At 38.3% G+C, this 17,951-nt stretch overlaps 2 protein-coding genes and 1 pseudogene across 6 annotated transcripts in view; 1 reads left to right on the top strand and 2 right to left on the bottom strand.

Annotated features, from left to right (window-relative positions):
- LOC307185216 (SCAN domain-containing protein 3-like) overlaps positions 1–17,951 on the bottom strand; it is a 546,171-nt gene that overhangs the window by 193,630 nt on the left and 334,590 nt on the right. The gene's annotated exons all lie outside the window — the stretch shown is intronic.
- Positions 1–17,951, bottom strand: part of UBE2K (ubiquitin conjugating enzyme E2 K) — a 104,970-nt gene that overhangs the window by 85,991 nt on the left and 1,028 nt on the right. The gene's annotated exons all lie outside the window — the stretch shown is intronic.
- LOC307186121 (polyglutamylase complex subunit TTLL1-like) lies at positions 3,302–9,684 on the top strand (annotated as a pseudogene). The gene has a single exon. The product of its transcript is annotated as a polyglutamylase complex subunit TTLL1-like (transcript).

The following is a 17,951-nucleotide window of genomic DNA, read 5'->3' as shown; positions in this document are numbered from 1 at the left end:
ATGGAAAGCTCTTCTTTCTAGAAGAATTCTAGCTAGGTAAATATGAAGTTGACAATTAGGAAAATCAATGGATGATGATCCTTTTCAGGTGAAAGGATACTAAAGAGTAAGATATTTGCAAAGGACCAAAGCATTAACTTCAGTTTACTTGCGAACTGCAAAAGGAATAAAACGTACCTTCACAAAGAGATCTTGTGGCTCTCACCTTAATCAAGTGATTACACAACTGACCCGACATCACGAACAGTGAGAAAACCTGATATTACACATATATTAACATAATTCAATATGAAGTACTGACATTACACTTGGAGTCTTGCCAAAAATGTTTAACCTGATAATCCAGTCAAACCTTTATACCTGAACTCCCAGTTTGTAAGAAATACAAATTAAAGCATCATCATGAGGAAATCTCCAGGATTAAAAATGGAGGTGTGTGCAGGAGAACCATCATAAATTTTAAAAGACTAAAAACTACATTCAGGGAATCCCCTGGCTAAGACTCAGCGCTTTCACTGCCATTACCAGGGTTCAATCCCTGGCTGAGGAACCAAATCCCGCAAGCCAAAAAAAAACCCCCAAACAAACAAACAAAAAAACTACATTCATATGCAATGTGTAAACCTTAAGCGGATCCTTCAAAACAAAAATCCAAAAAACTATAAAAGACATTTTTTTAAGTAACATGGGAGATATGGAAAAATATGAATATTCGATACTAAGGAATTAACAATTTTCTTACGTAGAATAATGATACTCTGGTTATGTAAAAGAATGCTATTTAGAGGAGATGCATGCTCAGCTTTTGGTAGTGAATTATCTTCATAACAGCAGCATTAACAATTGTTGAATCTAGGCAGTGATGACAGAAGCATACGTTCTTTCAACTCTTCCACTTGAAAATTTTCTTAATAAAAAGTTAAATGAATTATTTGTTTTATTTTTTCTGCCACTTACTTGCCCATAGAATGTCTATTTCATAGAACTTGCTCAAGTTCACTGGATAAACTAGGGCTTGGTCAAATGTTTATCTAAATAAACAATGTTTTTCAAAAAAAAAAGTTAAATAAACAGATAAAATGGAACAGTTAATTTTTCTATCTGACTTTTAAAAAAAGGTTGTATTAATGGTGAGAATATGATGAAATGGGCTGCCTCATACAGTGCCAGTGCTAGAGCAATTTACACCCAACTTTCTAGAAAACACCTTGGTCATCAGTTCAGATACTATGACCTAGTAATTTTCTTCCAGTAATCTATCTTAGGGAAATAAACTCAGATTAAAAAGTATTATGAGGGCTTCCCTGGTGGCGCAGTGGTTGAGAGTCCACCTGCCGATGCAGGGGACACGGGTTCGTGCCCCGGTCCGGGAAGATCCCACATGCTGCGGAGCGGCTGGGCCCGTGAGCCATGGCCGCTGAGCCTGTGCATCCAGAGCCTGTGCTCCACAACGGGAGAGGCCACAACAGTAAGAGGCCCACGTACCGCAAAAAAAAAAAAAGTATTATGGGACGTCCCTGGTGGCGCAGCGGGTTAAGAATCCGCCTGCCAATGCATGGGACACAGGTTCAATCCCTCGTCTGGGAAGATCTCACATGCCGCGGAGCAACTAAGCCTGTGCGCCACAACTACTGGGCCTGCGCTCTAGAGCCCGCGAACCACAACTACTGAAGCCCGTGCGCCTAGAGCCGGTGCTCCACAACAAGAGAAGCCACAACAAAAGAAGCCACCGCAATGAGAAGCCCGCACACCGCAATGAAGAGTAGCCCTCGCTCGCCGCAACTAGATAAAGCCCGTGCACAGCAACGAAGACCCAATGCAGCCAAAAATAAATAAATTTATTTAAAAAAAAAGTATTATGTAAAGATATGCCTTTCAGCAGGAAAGGCTATAACAAGAAAAAATAGAAACAACTTATAAATATTTGACAAAAGAATGGTTTAGTCAGGCACTACTAAATATTAATATATAAATACTATTTAATTCTAATACTCAAGTTAAACACTAAATATTTAAAAAGAATATTTAATGCCCTGAAGAAAACACAAGATATATTAAGAGGAAAAAGATATAAAACAATATACATACAAAGATCTTGATTTGATTAAAAGGATGTTTATATCAACAGCTATCTGTGGTTGATGAGAGACTGTTGCCTAATTTGTCATCTTTGTACATTTCTTCTCAATTCTCATAGAAGAGCAAGGAAACAGGATTAAGAATGCCTGTGTTCCCGACAAATACTAACACACTGTAAGCGCTTATCCCCATAATCATACTCTTGATTTTGTCGTTACCTAAACCTGCACCTTCTCCGAAATCCACTTCAAGTTTCTCAGATTCCCAACCTCCGTGGATCAAATAAATTCACTTTGGTACTCCGAACCCAGCTATTAGCTGGCTTCATCAAAACAGAACCACTCTCCCTGACTCTCCCTCATTATCAGTCACCTTTAAGGTCCTCACTTCCTGCTTAGCCAGTTTAGATTCCTTGGGCATTCATTATAATCACTCCCTTGCAAATACTCTTGACAATCTTGATACCTTTCTTCCTGCAGTGTACTCATATGGCAAAGCCCTAATGCTAATTAAACTCATTCTCCAATAAACTAAAAAAAAAATTTAAAAAAACTTCCTGTGTCTGCCCCAAGCAGCACTGCTGGGGGAGGGAGCAGGGAACAACCACCATTAAGTGGTCTGATGTTCAAGTGAAAACCACAAATCCCAAATAGAAACTTAACATTGCCCTAAGTGTCTCTGCTCCTATTAAAGATTAATCCTTCCACTTATGTTAGGAACACCACCCCCTGTTCTTCTCAAGGACTTTGCACCTTCAGTTACTCCTCTCTCTAGCATAATCAATTTCTCCCATCCATCAACATACAAACATACTCTAATATCTACTAGAAATTTTTTTTTAAAGATCTCTGAAGCCATGGTCTTCTCCAGCTCCCCCTCTTCTCTCCTTCCCTGTAAAAGCAAAACTCCTCTAAAAAGTTGACCATAGTTGCCAGTTCCTCATCTCATTCCTCTTAACAATCCACCCCAATAACACATGCACACCATTCCAATGAAAATATTCCAGTCAAGGTCACAATGATCACACTGCAAATTCAACGGTCATTTCTCCCATTTAAGCAGCATGACAAAGTTGACCACCTTCTTCTTGGAACTCTGTCTTCTCTTGGCTTCAATGACACCATGCTCTCCTTTGCTGGTTCTCGTCAATTCAACTTCAACATGTGCTACAGAACCAGGACAAAAACCAGATTTTGTCCTAGACCCCTCCTTTTCTAACCAAATTCTCCTAGAGTTAAGTTACCCAGTCTAAGCATCAAATTATACCATCTATGTATCTATGATGCCAAATCTCTCTTCAGATCTAACCTCCAGACTCACATAACAACTGCTTAAATTCTTATCCTCCCCACCTCCAGTGTGCTCTTCCCACTCCTCAACTCAGAAATTAGCACCACCATCCATCTAGTTGCAAAGACAAAAATCTAGGTGTTTTTCCAGCTTCTTCATTATTTCTCTACACCATCAGCAAGCTCTGGTGACTCCACTCTTAAAACATAACCCAAACACTTCTCTTAAGCCTCCTCTATTCCACCCTAACCCCAAGCTACAATCATCTCTTGCCTAGGCTACCTAGAAAGGCTTCCCGAGTTCATTCCTGCCTCCTATCCCCAACCCCACATGGGAAGTGCCTAACAAATTTCCTTCTCCTTCCTTACTAACAAAACCCTCATTTTAATTGGGGAGCAATGTGCTCAGCTAATAAACATTTCCTAGCCTACCTTAAACCAAGAAGTGATTATGACACTGTGGTGAATAAAAAAATAAAAAGAGAGGTTACTGAATGGAACCTCAGATATCTCTTTTAAAGGGAGTGAACTCAGCTGGCGGTGCCTGGTGCCTTTCCCTTTTTACAATTCAGATAGGCTGCCTGGTCCTCTGATAGCCATTCTGAGAGTTTAGGGACAAGGGTCAAACTCCTAAGAATAGTAACCTGAAAGTTAGAAGTAGATTATTAACACTATAAAGCCCCTAACCAAACAACTTTGGGATACTTCCCCTCCAGACTTTTCCTATTTATTTCAATCACTACTACTGTTTCTTTTGTTACATCCAGCAAAACTCAACCTTTAAGTAGTAAACGTTTCCTCACTATCTTCAGGGTCAATTCATTCCCCACAGCAGCCAAAGTGATCTTTTAAAAACACGAATTCTGTCGTTTGCTTTAAATCCTCAAATGGCTTGTGTGTGATCTGGCTCACACCTACATCTCCAACTTCATCTTGCACCATTCTCCTCCCTCACCCACAATACTCCAGCCACAACAACCTCCTTTTGGTTGCTTACACACAGCAAATTCATTCCCACTTTAGAGCTTTTACACTAACAGTTTCCTCTGATCTGGACTGTTCTTCCCCAGTGACGTGCTTTTATCATTCAGATCTCAATTTAAGTTTACAATTCTAGGATAAGCCTTTTCTGAACACCCAATCAAAAACAACCAATTAATTTCATCTGGACAATATTATTATACAGCTCTGCACTGCATTTATTACTTATTTGTCTGTCTTCCCTTATCCCACTCATTACTATATCCCCAACACATATCATGGTGCCTACCATAGAGAGAGTCCTCAAATATCTGTTAAAGAGCTCTTGGTACTGATAATACAAAGATGGATGAGCCATGATGCCTACCCTTGAGAAGCTTGGAGTCTAATAGGGAAAAACAACTTCAAATGATTAAAAATTACAGATTTCGGTTTAAAGTCCCATGGGAATTGTATTCAATGCTCCCCCACCCCAAAAAACTCTAAATATGTATATATATGTACATAAATAGATAAAAAGAAAGGAAAACCAAAATTAAGATGTATCTCTGTATATGTGAAATATTTCATAGACAAACATTTTTTAAAGAAAAGAATTATCTCTGGGAGTGAGATTACCGATAATTTTTACTTTATAATATAGTTCCCGGTATTTTTCAAAGTTTAATAAGTTTCTTACTTTTATATTCACAGAATTTTGACTATTTATTTAAAAGAGAAAAGCAATTAAATGGTTTACATTCTTGACTATATAATTATTAGCTTTCTATGTGCATGTAAGAGTTGATCATCCTAATATATGACTAAGTTAATTCCAATTTATCCTCCCAAGTATTAGTTTAAGGGTTATTCCCAAGGAACTCTTTCCCTGAGTTTAGGTTACCTCACCCTCACAGTTCTCCTTACTTAAACTCAACAAACATAACTAGCTGTTCAATGTCTCACCATCTTACTGGACCATAATTTACTCCATAACAGCATGGACCATGTCTAGCTTATTAACAAACACAGGTGGCATTCAATAAATATTTGTTGAATAAATGAAGAAAAATGTAGAGTTAACTAAAGAGTTTAAACTAAACCATAGGATACAGATGATGTCATATATAATACTAAATAGATGCCCCCTGAGATCTTCAAAGGGGAAAACTACAAAATAAAGCAAAAAAGATTCTCTTCCCACCATCTTATTTCCCCAGTTTTGGGCTTGGACAGTATACCATCCCAATTCAGGACCTGACTACATTATCAACAGAAACCCAACTTCACTGGCGGCCACCTTTATCAACATATTCAATTCTTCCTAGTACCAGAAGCAGGATGAAAGGTATTACTTTCATAGTGCTTGGGGATTAGCTCCCTGGAGCTTAAGAAATACTGAACCTCATTCAGGAAAACAAATGCCTCCTGCTCACCAGGCAATGTGCTAAGCAATGGAGGATGGAAAAATCAGTAAGACAGGTCTATGTCCTCAATGACACACATTCACAGTTCCATCAGACAGATGGAGATAAAGCACGTAAGTAAACACCTAAGGATATAGTCAAAGTATGACCAAGCCAAGAGACGTTAAAAAAAAGTCTGACATATATAACCTTCTAAAATCTCATCTAGCAATACACACTAAATTCTTGCACATTTGTACCAGCAAGAAACTGGAAATAACCAAATATCCAATGCACAGATGCATAAACTGCAGTATATTCTATACATATATTTTAAAAATAAAGGAACTAGTACAGAATGATTTAAGAAAAATGAAGTACAAAGTGTTTTATATCACTGCTGAAAAGCAATAGTATCAGACAACCCACAACTAAGTACACCAATCCCAAATAGGATGGTTCACATGAAACAAAGAAACCTAAAAGTAAAGCACTCCACAGTCACTTGAGAGAAATGGCTACATATGCTAGTTAGCCCTGCATTTGTAATCACTAGAAAAATCCACAATCACACAAAGACTAAAAATAATGAACAGAGTAACACAGACCTGTCCTAAACCTAGGCAAAGAGCACTTTCAGCAATAGCTCCAAAAGATTAGACACCTATCAAAGATTTGGGTGGGGGGGGGGGGCAGGTGTGGCATACTTTAAATGTTACTAAGCCTATTACATTTCAGGCACCATACTGGATGCTGAAGAGAAAAAGATGAATAAGAATCCTCAAGGAGCCCAATGATCTAGCAGGAGCAAAAAGACATATATACAATTACCCAAAATATAATAACTGCTCTAAAAAAAAACCCCAACAAAGTGATACTGGAGAAAAAAAAGTAAACTGTGGGTTCAAGAAAAGCTTATCAGGGACTCCCTGATGGTGCAGTGCCAATGTAGGGAACACGGGTTTGAGCCCTGGTCCGGGAAGACCCCACATGCTACAGAGCAACTAAGCCCGTGCACCACAACTACTGAGCCTGCACTCTAGAGCCCATGAGCCACAACTACTGAAGCCCTCGCACCTAGAGCCCGTGCTCCACAAGAGAAGCCACTGCAATGAGAAGCCCGCGCACCGCAATGAAGAGTAGCCCCCGCTCGCCACAACTAGAGAAAGCCCACGCGCCACAACTAGAGAAAGCCCACGTGCAGCAACAAAGACCCACTGCAGCCAAAAACAAATAAATAAATTTTAAAAAAGGAAAAAAAGAAAAGCTTATCAGAAATGGCATTTTAGGAGAAATAAGTTTTTCAAAAGGCAAAGTAAGGAGGTTAAGGACTTATTCCAAGCAGACAGAACAACTCAATATAGCTAAAGGCTGGAGGGAGAGTGAGGGTCTGAGGTATGTTCAGGCATACAACTTAAGTTGAGACTTGACAGGAAATAAGGAAAGGTAGGCTAGAACAACAGTAAAAAGGTTTTGACTTCATGCAATAGGGCGTAGACAATGTAAAGGAAAATGACAAAATAACGTTTTAAAAATTAAATCCAGGGAGGCAGGGCTGGGCCGCGGTGCGGGGCCACCGTCCTCTGCGCTCCTGGGCGTTCCTCCGCGCTGTGAGCCCCACAGGAGGAAGTCACAGGAAAACAATCTGACATCAGATGAGAATCCAAGTCAAAACTGGGTGAAACTGAAGAGAAGTTGGACGTTCCCACTGGCTCCTTAAGTACCTATGGATTATGGCAGGAAAAGTGAAATGAGTCACTGATATCAAGAAGTCATCGCTGGGCTTCCCTGGTGGCGCAGTGGTTGAGAGTCCGCCTGCCGATGCAGGGGACACGGGTTCGTGCCCCAGTCCGGGAAGATCCCACATGCCGCGGAGCGGCTGGGCCCGTGAGCCATGGCCGCTGAGCCTGCGCGTCCGGAGCCTGTGCTCTGCAACGGGAGAGGCCACAACAGTGAGAGGCCCACGTACCTCAAAAAAAAAAAAAAAAAAAAAGAAGAAGTCATTGCTGATAAATAACTCTGAAAAGACAGGATGGGTCCAAGTGACAGAAAACGAGAACTGGAATTTTTACTGGAAGAGCAAGCAAACCATCCGCAATGTTTTTAGTGTCAAAACTGGCTACCAGCTCTCAAATGATCAAATAGTCAACCATTTCCCGAACCACTATGAACTGATGCAGAAGGATCTGATGGTGAAAACCATCAAGAGATACTGGAAAGAGCTGGAGAAGAAAGGGAGTCCTTTAGCAGAGAAGGACGAAAGTGGGAAACACCTCTACCTGGACTTCGTCCCTGTCACCTACATGCTGCCCGCCGACTACAACCTGTTCGTGGAGTTCAGGAAAAGCCCTTCTAGCACCTGGATCATGAAACCTTGTGGCAAAGCTCAGGGAAAGGGCATCTTTCTGATCAACAAGCTCTCACAAATCAAAAAGTGGTCCTGGGACAGCAAAACATCTTCGTTCATGACTCAGTACCAAGGAAGCCTACGTGATCTCTCTGTACATTAACAACCCGTTACTAATCAGCAGCAGGAAGTTTGACCTGCGCTTGTATATTCTGGTGTCTACGTACCGCCCACTGCGCTACTACATGCATAAACTTGGATTTTGCTGCTTTTGCACAGTAAAATACACCCCGAGTACCAGTGAGCTGGATAACATGTTTGTTCATCTCACCAACGTTGCCATTCAGAAACAAGGGGAGGACTACAACCACATCCACAGGGGCACGTGGACCGTGAACAACCTGTGGCTCTACCTGGAGAGCATCTGAGGCAAGGAGGTGACCAGCAAGCTGTTCAACGAGATCCACTGGATCTTCATGCAGTCCCTGAAGGCCGTGGCACCCATGATGAACAACGACAAACACTGCTTTGAGTGCTACGGCTACGACATCATCATCAACGACAAGCTGAAGCCCTGGCTGATCGAGGTGAATGCCCCCCATCCCTCACTTCCAGCACTGCCAACGACCAAATCCTTAAGTATAACCTGATTAATGACACCCTCAACATCGCGGTCCCTAACGTTGAAATTCCAGACTGTAAATGAAACAAGTCACCCCCAAAGGAAGTCCTTGGCAATTATGAAATTCTGTATGACGAGGAGCTGGCACAAGGCGACAAGGCTGACCAAGGGCTGAGAAGTCCACCGGGCCAGTCGCTGGGGCCCAGAGGGGGCCGATCGAGAGACTCCAGGACAACCGTCCTCACAACCTGGAAGTGACCTCTCGTGAGATCAAGACTCCAGCCTGGACTTGTCACTGCACCCACCCTTGCTGAAGACCTATTTTGGAAATTGCCTTTTTCTAGAGCTTTTTTCCTTTCCTAAACCCTATAATAAAGGCACTTCTTTGGAAGGTTAAAAAAAAAAAATTAAATCCAGTGGCATGGCGCCAGTTGAATTAGAAGTTGGGACAGACCAAAGGCAGAGAACTAAATGTAAATAAGCAAACTATTTTAATATAAATAGTCTATCTGAGAAATGAAAACCTGACCTAAGATGATTCACAAACAACGCAAAAGCGGAAACAAAGACTCAGGAGATAAATGGATGATGGAGGACGACGCAATCAGTAACTTACAAAGGACAGTAAGAGAAGTTGAAGAAAAACCAGAAAAGTCGTATCAGAGTAACCGAAAGGGGAAAGCTCTAAGATGGAATTGGAAATGTGGAAGAAAGAGGTACAAAATGGACAATTGCTGAAAAGTTACTTTTTGTTTCACAATTTAGAAGATATTGGTAATGCCTGAAAAAGTAGTTTCAATATGATATGATAGAGACAGAAGAAACCTGAGTACAGAAGTTAAGGAATGAATTAACTTTTAAGAACCAAATACAGGAGAATATCTTTATGATAACCAGAGTAGGAAAAGATTCCTTAAACAAAATACAAAAACCACACCATATAGGAAAAGACAGACAAATTTGGCTACTTTAGAAGTAAACTCAGTAAGATCAAAGATACAATAAAATTAAGTGAAATAAGCCAGCAGAACAAATAATGTATAATAATCAAATTCATAGAGAAAGAAAACAGAATGGTAACTGCCAGGGGTTGAGCATTGAGAAGTAAGGAGTTAGTGTTTAATGGGTACAGAGTTTCAATTTTACAAAAAGCAAAGTCTTGGAGATGGATGGTGGTATTGGTTGTACAACAATGTGAACACACTTAATGCCACTGAAATTGTGCACTTAAATATATACAGGATGAGGGACTTCCCTGGTGATCCTGCAGTTAAGACTCGTCGCTCCCAATGCAGGGGGCCCAGGTTTGATCCCTGGCCAGGGAACTAGAGCCTGAATGCTGCAACTAAAAGATCCTGCATGCGACAACGAAAATGCCACGTGCCACAACTAAGACCCCAGTGCAGCAAAATAAATAAATAAATATTTTTTAAAAATACAATGAAAAGTTTTATGGGGCTTCCCTGGTGGCGCAGTGGTTGGGAGTCCGCCTGCCGATGCGGCGGACACGGGTTCGTGCCCCGGTCCAGGAAGATCCCACATGCCGCAAAGCGGCTGGGCCCGTCAGCCATGGCTGCTAAGCCTGCACGTCCGGAGCCTGTGCTCCGCGATGGGAGAGGCCACAACAGTGAGAGGCCCGCGTACCGCAAAAAAAAAAAAAAAAAAAAAAAAAAAGGGTAAGGAATGCAAACACTAATTTTACAAAAGAAAGCCTTATGGCCAATAAACACAAAAACATGCTTAATATCTCTACTGACAAGGAAAATGAAAATTAAAATAAGCTATCATTTCATATCCATCAGACTGACAAAAATCTAAACCTTCCAAATGTCAGGTCCCTAGAATTCTTACTTACTTCTAGAGCAAGTGTAAATTGATACAATCATTGGGAGAATAATGATGCAATATCAAGTCATGTAGAAGATGCAAATACACTCAGATCCTGAAAGTCTACTTCCTATAAAACCCTTATGTGCCCAAGAAAACAACTATAATAATGTTCAATGCATCCTTTTTTATAATCTCTAAAAGTTGGAACTATGCGCCATCAATAAGAGGATGAATTTTTAAAACTGTGACATGAAATACTCTACATAGTAGACACTTGAACAACGAGGGGGGTTAGGGATACCGACCCCCTGCTCAGACAAAAATCCAAGCATAACTTATAGTTGGCCCTCCATATACCCAGTTCCTCCACATCTTCACATTCAATCAACAGTGGATTGTGTAGTACTGCAGTATTTACTATGGAAAAAAATCCGCATATAAATAGATTCATGCAGTTCAAACCCATGTTGGTCAAGGGTCAACTGTAGTTTAAAACTGAAGAACTAAAAAAAAAAAAAATTTAAAAAAATAAAATTGAAGAACTAGAGCATATGCATCGTCACAGATAAATCTCAAAAAACAACGCTGAGAAGAAAAGTTGCAGGAGATGTAGAATATTATAAACCATCTATGAAAAAAAAATTTTTTTAAGTTTAAAATACTAAAAAGTGATTTTACACTCAAAAATACTGTGTTTATCAATAGTAAAAACAAAAATATGAATGGGGGGATATACTCAACCCCAGCATAGTGGTTACTTAAAGAAGGAAAGAGAACAGAATGAGCTTTGTCTGTATGTTTTGTTTTATTTCTTGGGGAGGTGGAGGAAGGGCTAAACCCAGTATGAGTTAAGATCTATTAAATCTGGACCATGGATATAAAGGTGTTCATATATTATTTCTTAACTTCTAAGTCTAAAATATAATTTTTTTAAACATCTTTAAAGATAATGGATAGGAAGCAAGCAGCAGATATGATTATACTCTATTCTTTCCACCATAACCAGTAAACAGAGTCAGAGACCTGGTTTTAAACCCCTGTTCCACCAAGTTACTCGACACTGAGGAAACTTACTTAATTTCTTCAGAGCTGCAACTTTCTAATCCATAAAACAAGAATAACACCCATCTCATAAGGCTGTGATATATATAAAATATCGGATAGTAGACATTCAACTACAGGTAGTTACTGTTTTAAATTTGCAGTAAAGGCACTTCCCTGGTGGTCCAGTGGGTAAGACTCCATGCTCCCAGTGCAGGGGGCCCGGGTTCAATCCCTGGCCGGGGAACTAGATCCCGCATGCATGCCACAACTAAGTAGTCCACATGCCGCAACTAAAGATGACGTGCCACAACTAAGACCCGGAGCAGCCAAAATAAATAAATAAATGTTAAATTTGCAGTAAAAGTAAAGAACGAAGGGAGGAAAAGGACAAGGGTTTTGAATGAAATGAACTTGTCTCACCTTTTCAGAATTACATAACAGAACATACGACAGATGTCACATGGATGTGACCACGACTTTCTAGTTTCCAAGACCCAACTTTAAAATAGGGATTTTACAAAGGAATTCAAGATTACACACCAGAGGATTAGCATATGGATTCCATGGTCCAGTTAAAGAAGACCAGAGCCATGTCAAGAAGTCCAAAATAATCCCATTACTCCATATTATATGAAAGGCTCCCAAATAATTTACTTCTTTTTCACTCAGAAAGGTCATTTTAACACAAACTTCTCTCCAATTTATAACTGTCTCCTAAAGAAAGACTAACCAACATCTTCAGAACAAAGCCCACATACATTCTTTTGTATTCCCCTTGGCCACCAGCCCCCAAAGGTTATTTGCACACAAAGAAACAATATCAGAAGTACTAAAGTCCCTCATCATGCTATTAAGCCTTTTCTGGAGGCAAATTCCCGTAGAGCTATCACTAAACCATTGAAGGAAACCTTTATGGTCCAAGGACAACAATAAGCAGAGTATGAAAGTACAGTTAATTTTGACATCTTAGCAGCTATCCATTTACTGAATGTTCCAAGCACTGCTCTAAGCACTGTAAAGCCTCTCTTGATCTCCCTATTTACAGATAAGAAAGCTGAAACAGTCAGTGCTGTAGGTATTAAGTAGAAAAGCCAGGACTGAACGCTGATCTAATTCCAAAGCCCACACTCTTAATCACTAAGCTAAACTCACTACATCATGCTTGGGGAAGTAAGTATCTCTGCCTCCTGGCAGACTTTTCTCACAGTAAGAGAGAAAAGCAAAATATATTTAAATACAATACTCAATATTGAACTGTCACCCACTGTTGTACTTAGTTTTATTAGCATTCAGCTTTTATATTGTTTATGAAAAGTATAGTCCCATAAAGCAACCATATATAATGGTTGGAGTAAACTGGTATGCCAAAAGCTTGGGTGAAGTTCACCATTAACCAGATCTGAGTCACTGAGCAACAATCAATCTCTCTAGGCCTCAGTTTCCTGATCTTATAGATGAAGTTTTTGACCTAGATCTAAGGTCTCTTTCAACTTTAACATTCAACACATTTTCTAAGACACTGTTAATGCATGCTTTGAACAAAGACTCTGAAAGTCATCTTTTGAAAACCTTTAAAATGAAATCATATAGTATATGCTCTTATGTCTATCCTTTTACTCAAATATACTCAAAGCAAAAAACAAAAAAACATACTCAGGGCTTCCCTGGTGGCGCAGTGGTTGAGAATCCGCCTACCGATGCAGAGGACGCGGGTTCGTGCCCCGGTCCGGGAGGATACCACATGCCGCAGAGCGGCTGGGCCCATGAGCCATGGCCGCTGAGCCTGCGCGTCCGGAGCCTGTGCTCCGCAACGGGAGAGGCCACAACAGTAAGAGGCCCGCGTACCGCAAAAACAAAAACAAAAACAAAAAAAAACATACTCAAAGTTAGTCTGTGCTATTAAAAACCAAGAAAATGACTGGAAAGGGGTGGGGTGTGGGGATTCTGATGGTGCTGGTAATATTAATATTCTGTTTGTTTTGGGTGCTGGTCACACTTTATTGTATGTACTTTGTATATTACCATTTATTATTTTGATATGAAAAAGGTGGTTTTTTCTCCAAAGAAAACTTATGTGTTCTAATTCCACAACTATGTTTGTGTATATCAGAGCTGTGTAACCTTTTTGTTATAAATATATAAATGTGGTGCTTTGTGACCACCTAGAGGGGTGGGATAGGGAGGGTGGGAGGGAGACACAAGACGGAGGAGATATGGGGTATATGTATATATATAGCTGATTCACTTTGTTATAAAGCAGAAACTAACACACCACTGTAAAGCAACTATACTCCAATAAACATGTTAAAATAAATATATAAATATATATATATTTATATATACACACATATATATAAAAATGTGTTTCTTGCCTAATTTTGTCCATAACCCTGCTCCCTAGTTCCAGTTCAGGCATCTACAGAAGAGATCATTTACTTGTAAATTACAGTATTCCTGTAATTCCTTTATGACTGTCTCCTGAAATTCGAAGTCAGTCTTAACTTTCCTTTGGAACCTAGCTCAAGAACCTCCCTACATACACATACCCTCAGAACTCCCATAGCATTGATTTTTTGCATCTAACATTTTTATCTTCCTCCAACCAGGTAAGTCTTTTAGGGCTGTTGTCAATATGCTCAATAACTGCTGATAACATATTTACTGAGAAATAAGAATATATATTCTTTACAAAGGGGTGACCTGCAAAGGGATCCCAAATGCATCTAACTCTGTGCCTGACAGACAGAGATCAAAGCCTTTATAATAACCAAAAAAAAAAAAGAGAGAGAGAGAAGAGAAATGCACCCCAAAGAGTATTACTTGGACAGGCTTTTTGTTGTTTTTTTTTTTTTTACCTCAAATCTATAACACTTTCCTTGCTCAACCTACACCCAGAACCTCTTAAGGCACACTATCTAAATAAGTTAAACTGATGTATAATTTACATAACTGTAAAAACATACCACTTTTCTATTAGTAAAAAACTGTTCAAATTCTGGTAACATTAGTTTATAGCAGGAAATTTCAGCTTTTTCCTTACATCAAAAAGGAAAACGTTTAAAAGAAAATGATGATAATTAATTGATAAGGGTCAAAGTCTTAAAACAAAAACAGAACATTCAAACCTAGTAGAGCCATGCTATATAATTTTTTGTACCTTTACTTCCCATTCATTCAACTTTTAGAGAAATTATACTACACATCCTACCTAGTTAACAGTCTTAAATGTTCTTCTAAAGAGTTTTGTCTACAGCAGTGGTTCTCAGCATTTGGCAAAGTCTGGAGACATTTTTAGTTGATATGATTGGCAGGGAGAGGGTAGGGAGGTGGAGGGAGGATTGCCTGTGCTATTGGCATCTAGTGCTATTAGTCAGGGATAGTGCTAAACATCCTACAATGCACAGGAGAACCACCCACAACAAAGAATTCATTATCTGCCCCACATAGTGCCAAGGTTGCATGGTCTATAGAAATCAAGAGACTTTCTTCTAAAGATTTGCAACTAGTTCTACACAGAATAATCAAATATATAAAATTTAAAATAAAAGATACAAAAATCCATTTAAATACTTAAGGAAAACGTATACAATAGTAGTTTTCATGAAACCAATTTGTTAATGCCATAGATTTAAATATTCCCTATGAGAATCCTAGAAAATCCTAGCTAGCAAAGTGCAGCTACAATATGAAAAAAACTACAGGTACCATACAGCACAAGAACAAGCAAGAGTATGTGCACTGATATAAGGGCATTTTACTTCACTGAACATCAAATTTAAAAATATTTTCCATATTGAAATGCAAGTAAACCTTTAATTACAGGTAACACTTATTTTAATGTTTAAACTAACAAATTAGGTTGTGTTTAAATCCTTTAATCAGTAATACAAACCAGGTTCAATTATTTTTAAATAATTAAAAGTATGCCTACCTTTGGCAAGTCATGACAGCATAGTACAATATAAACACAAGCAGACTTAGATCTACATCTCAAAACTACACATTTGCGGACAAATAATTTAACTTCTCTGAATCTCAATTTTCTCATCTAAGAAATAAGAAATCTAATTCAAAGACCTGTTCTTGAGAATTAGCAATAATGTATATAAACCAATGGAACTGAGAGCTCCTCTACAAATGGTGGTTAATTGTTAATCCAATAATAATTGATAGTAAATAATAATACAACCTATGAATACAGATTATAGTTTTATTCTATCCTCATAAGCAACAACTCACTTATGTAATTCAACTCAAAAAATAACCATAAAATGTACTTTAAATCAATTTTCCATGCCTAGCAACTTTGAAACATTACTTAAAATTCACACTCAGATTTAAATAAACCTGACACATAAAGGACAGACTTCCAAACACAGTTTCAGGAAAAAAGGCCTACATGGTTTATTTATTTTGAGTAAATAAAGTATTAGCATGACTCAAAATTCAAAAGGGATCTTTTGATGCCTGTTGCCCAAGACACCCAATGACAGAGAAGCAATCAATGTTACCAATTTCTCATTAATCCTTTCATCTATACAGACAAATACACTTATTCTCCCACTTCTGATACAAAGGGTGGCCTCCTCCCACTATTCTGCACTGTGCTTTTCACATTTAATTTATCTTGGAGGCTGTATTTTAACTAACAACACGCTCCAACAGTGGCCACTTAAAACTTCTTATGGCCCGAATTCAGCAAATGTCAGCTATCTTTACTAAGGCACTTAAAAGGGGAAAAAAAAATCCTTAAAATCAATCAGGAGTCTTAGTAAACACAAGCATATGAAATAAACTTTGGTAAAATGGAGATTTACATGAGGAAATACTTGATTAATTGACCAGCCACTCAAATACTGCATTTACCTACATAAAAAGGAAACACGTGGACGGTACTACAAGTTCTTCAATGAGTTGAAAATAATCAACATAATCCACTTATAGAACTGGACCTAGTAAAATATCAATTAAATAAAATATTGGCAAAAATAAAGCTATTTACTGGTTATATATTCCAATATCTGACCCTTTCCTAAATGTTCTTTTCACTTACTTTCTGGAATAAGTTTCATTCCAGATTTATAAAGGTACTGTCCTTAAAAAAATAAATTTTCCTGTTTGTATTTTCTGTTTTCTTCCTCTGAAACACTATGTCACTTGAAGCAAGGCTTCATCATCCCTTACTCAATATAGAGCTGTATTATTTTAACAATATGTATTACTATAGCAATACAAGATTTCTTTTAAGCATCAATTTAAGTACTAAGAATATCACGGTGAAAAGTCAACTCACATAATGCAGAGACTATATGAATTATAAGAGCAGTAACTTACCACTTTTAATTAATAGAAAATAACGCATTAAAGTCTTATATTAAGTGTCAGGCTTGTACAACCGTATCATAGAAGAAATGTTTTAGGCTACTGGCAACAATATTAGCTGCAAACTTTCATTAGGAAGATATATGTCAACTGTCCTGGAATATATTTTCTTATTAGAGAAAAACTTAGAATCACTGTTTCACTGTATATCAGTACAGGCATTTACGACTCTTTTTCTGCACTGTACCACAAAAATACAAAGTCATCCTTCCATTCAGAGTTTTGGCACTTGAACAAATACAGAGGTCAGAGTACATACACATGCTCTGTAAAACCAATCATTACTTATATACTATTACATTCAGTAAATCTGCTAGGATTTGGCATTTTTAAATAATTTTAAAGAATTTTCTCCATGTCTAACTGGAAAAATACATAATCACTTTAGACTCCAATAAAGTTCAACTGCTATCAGACTTACGTTAATAACTCATCACATACTTAAAATGCTGAATTTCACAAATCATTAAGATCATTAAAGTACCAATGTAAGAGTAAAATACAAATAGCAATAATACATCCAATAATGATATGTGACATCTTGAAAATAACCAGTCAGTATTTTTAAACTCCCTTTGTTGAATCCAAGGAGGAAAACAACCTAGCATTCTTCTTGATTTGGGTATGAAAAAAAAACTGTACTGATTCGTTCATAATTTTGAGTCAAATTACTAAAACACTTTAAATATCTTACATTAATAAGTGCGGCTAATACAAGAGTATCTAAAATTTCCAAAGGACTCAAGAGCAGGTTAAGACAAAAATTTTTTAATCATTTCAGATATAAATATGTTGGGATAAACCTACTTACTTAAAAAGGAAATATAACAATGTATTAATCTGCTGAAACCTCATGTTTTTTAATAGGGATGTTCTTCAAAAGTAAGAATCAAGTTAACTATGAGGAACATCATAATGACAACTATGAGGGACATCATAGTGAAGTTTCATGGCACAACACAACAGTGTCACAGAGGCACTGTCTTGGGACA

This window comes from Stenella coeruleoalba, assembly GCF_951394435.1.
Source record: "Stenella coeruleoalba genome assembly, chromosome: 4".
NCBI classification, from domain to species: Eukaryota; Metazoa; Chordata; class Mammalia; order Artiodactyla; family Delphinidae; genus Stenella; species Stenella coeruleoalba.
This window is presented reverse-complemented; position numbering and strand designations above follow the sequence as displayed.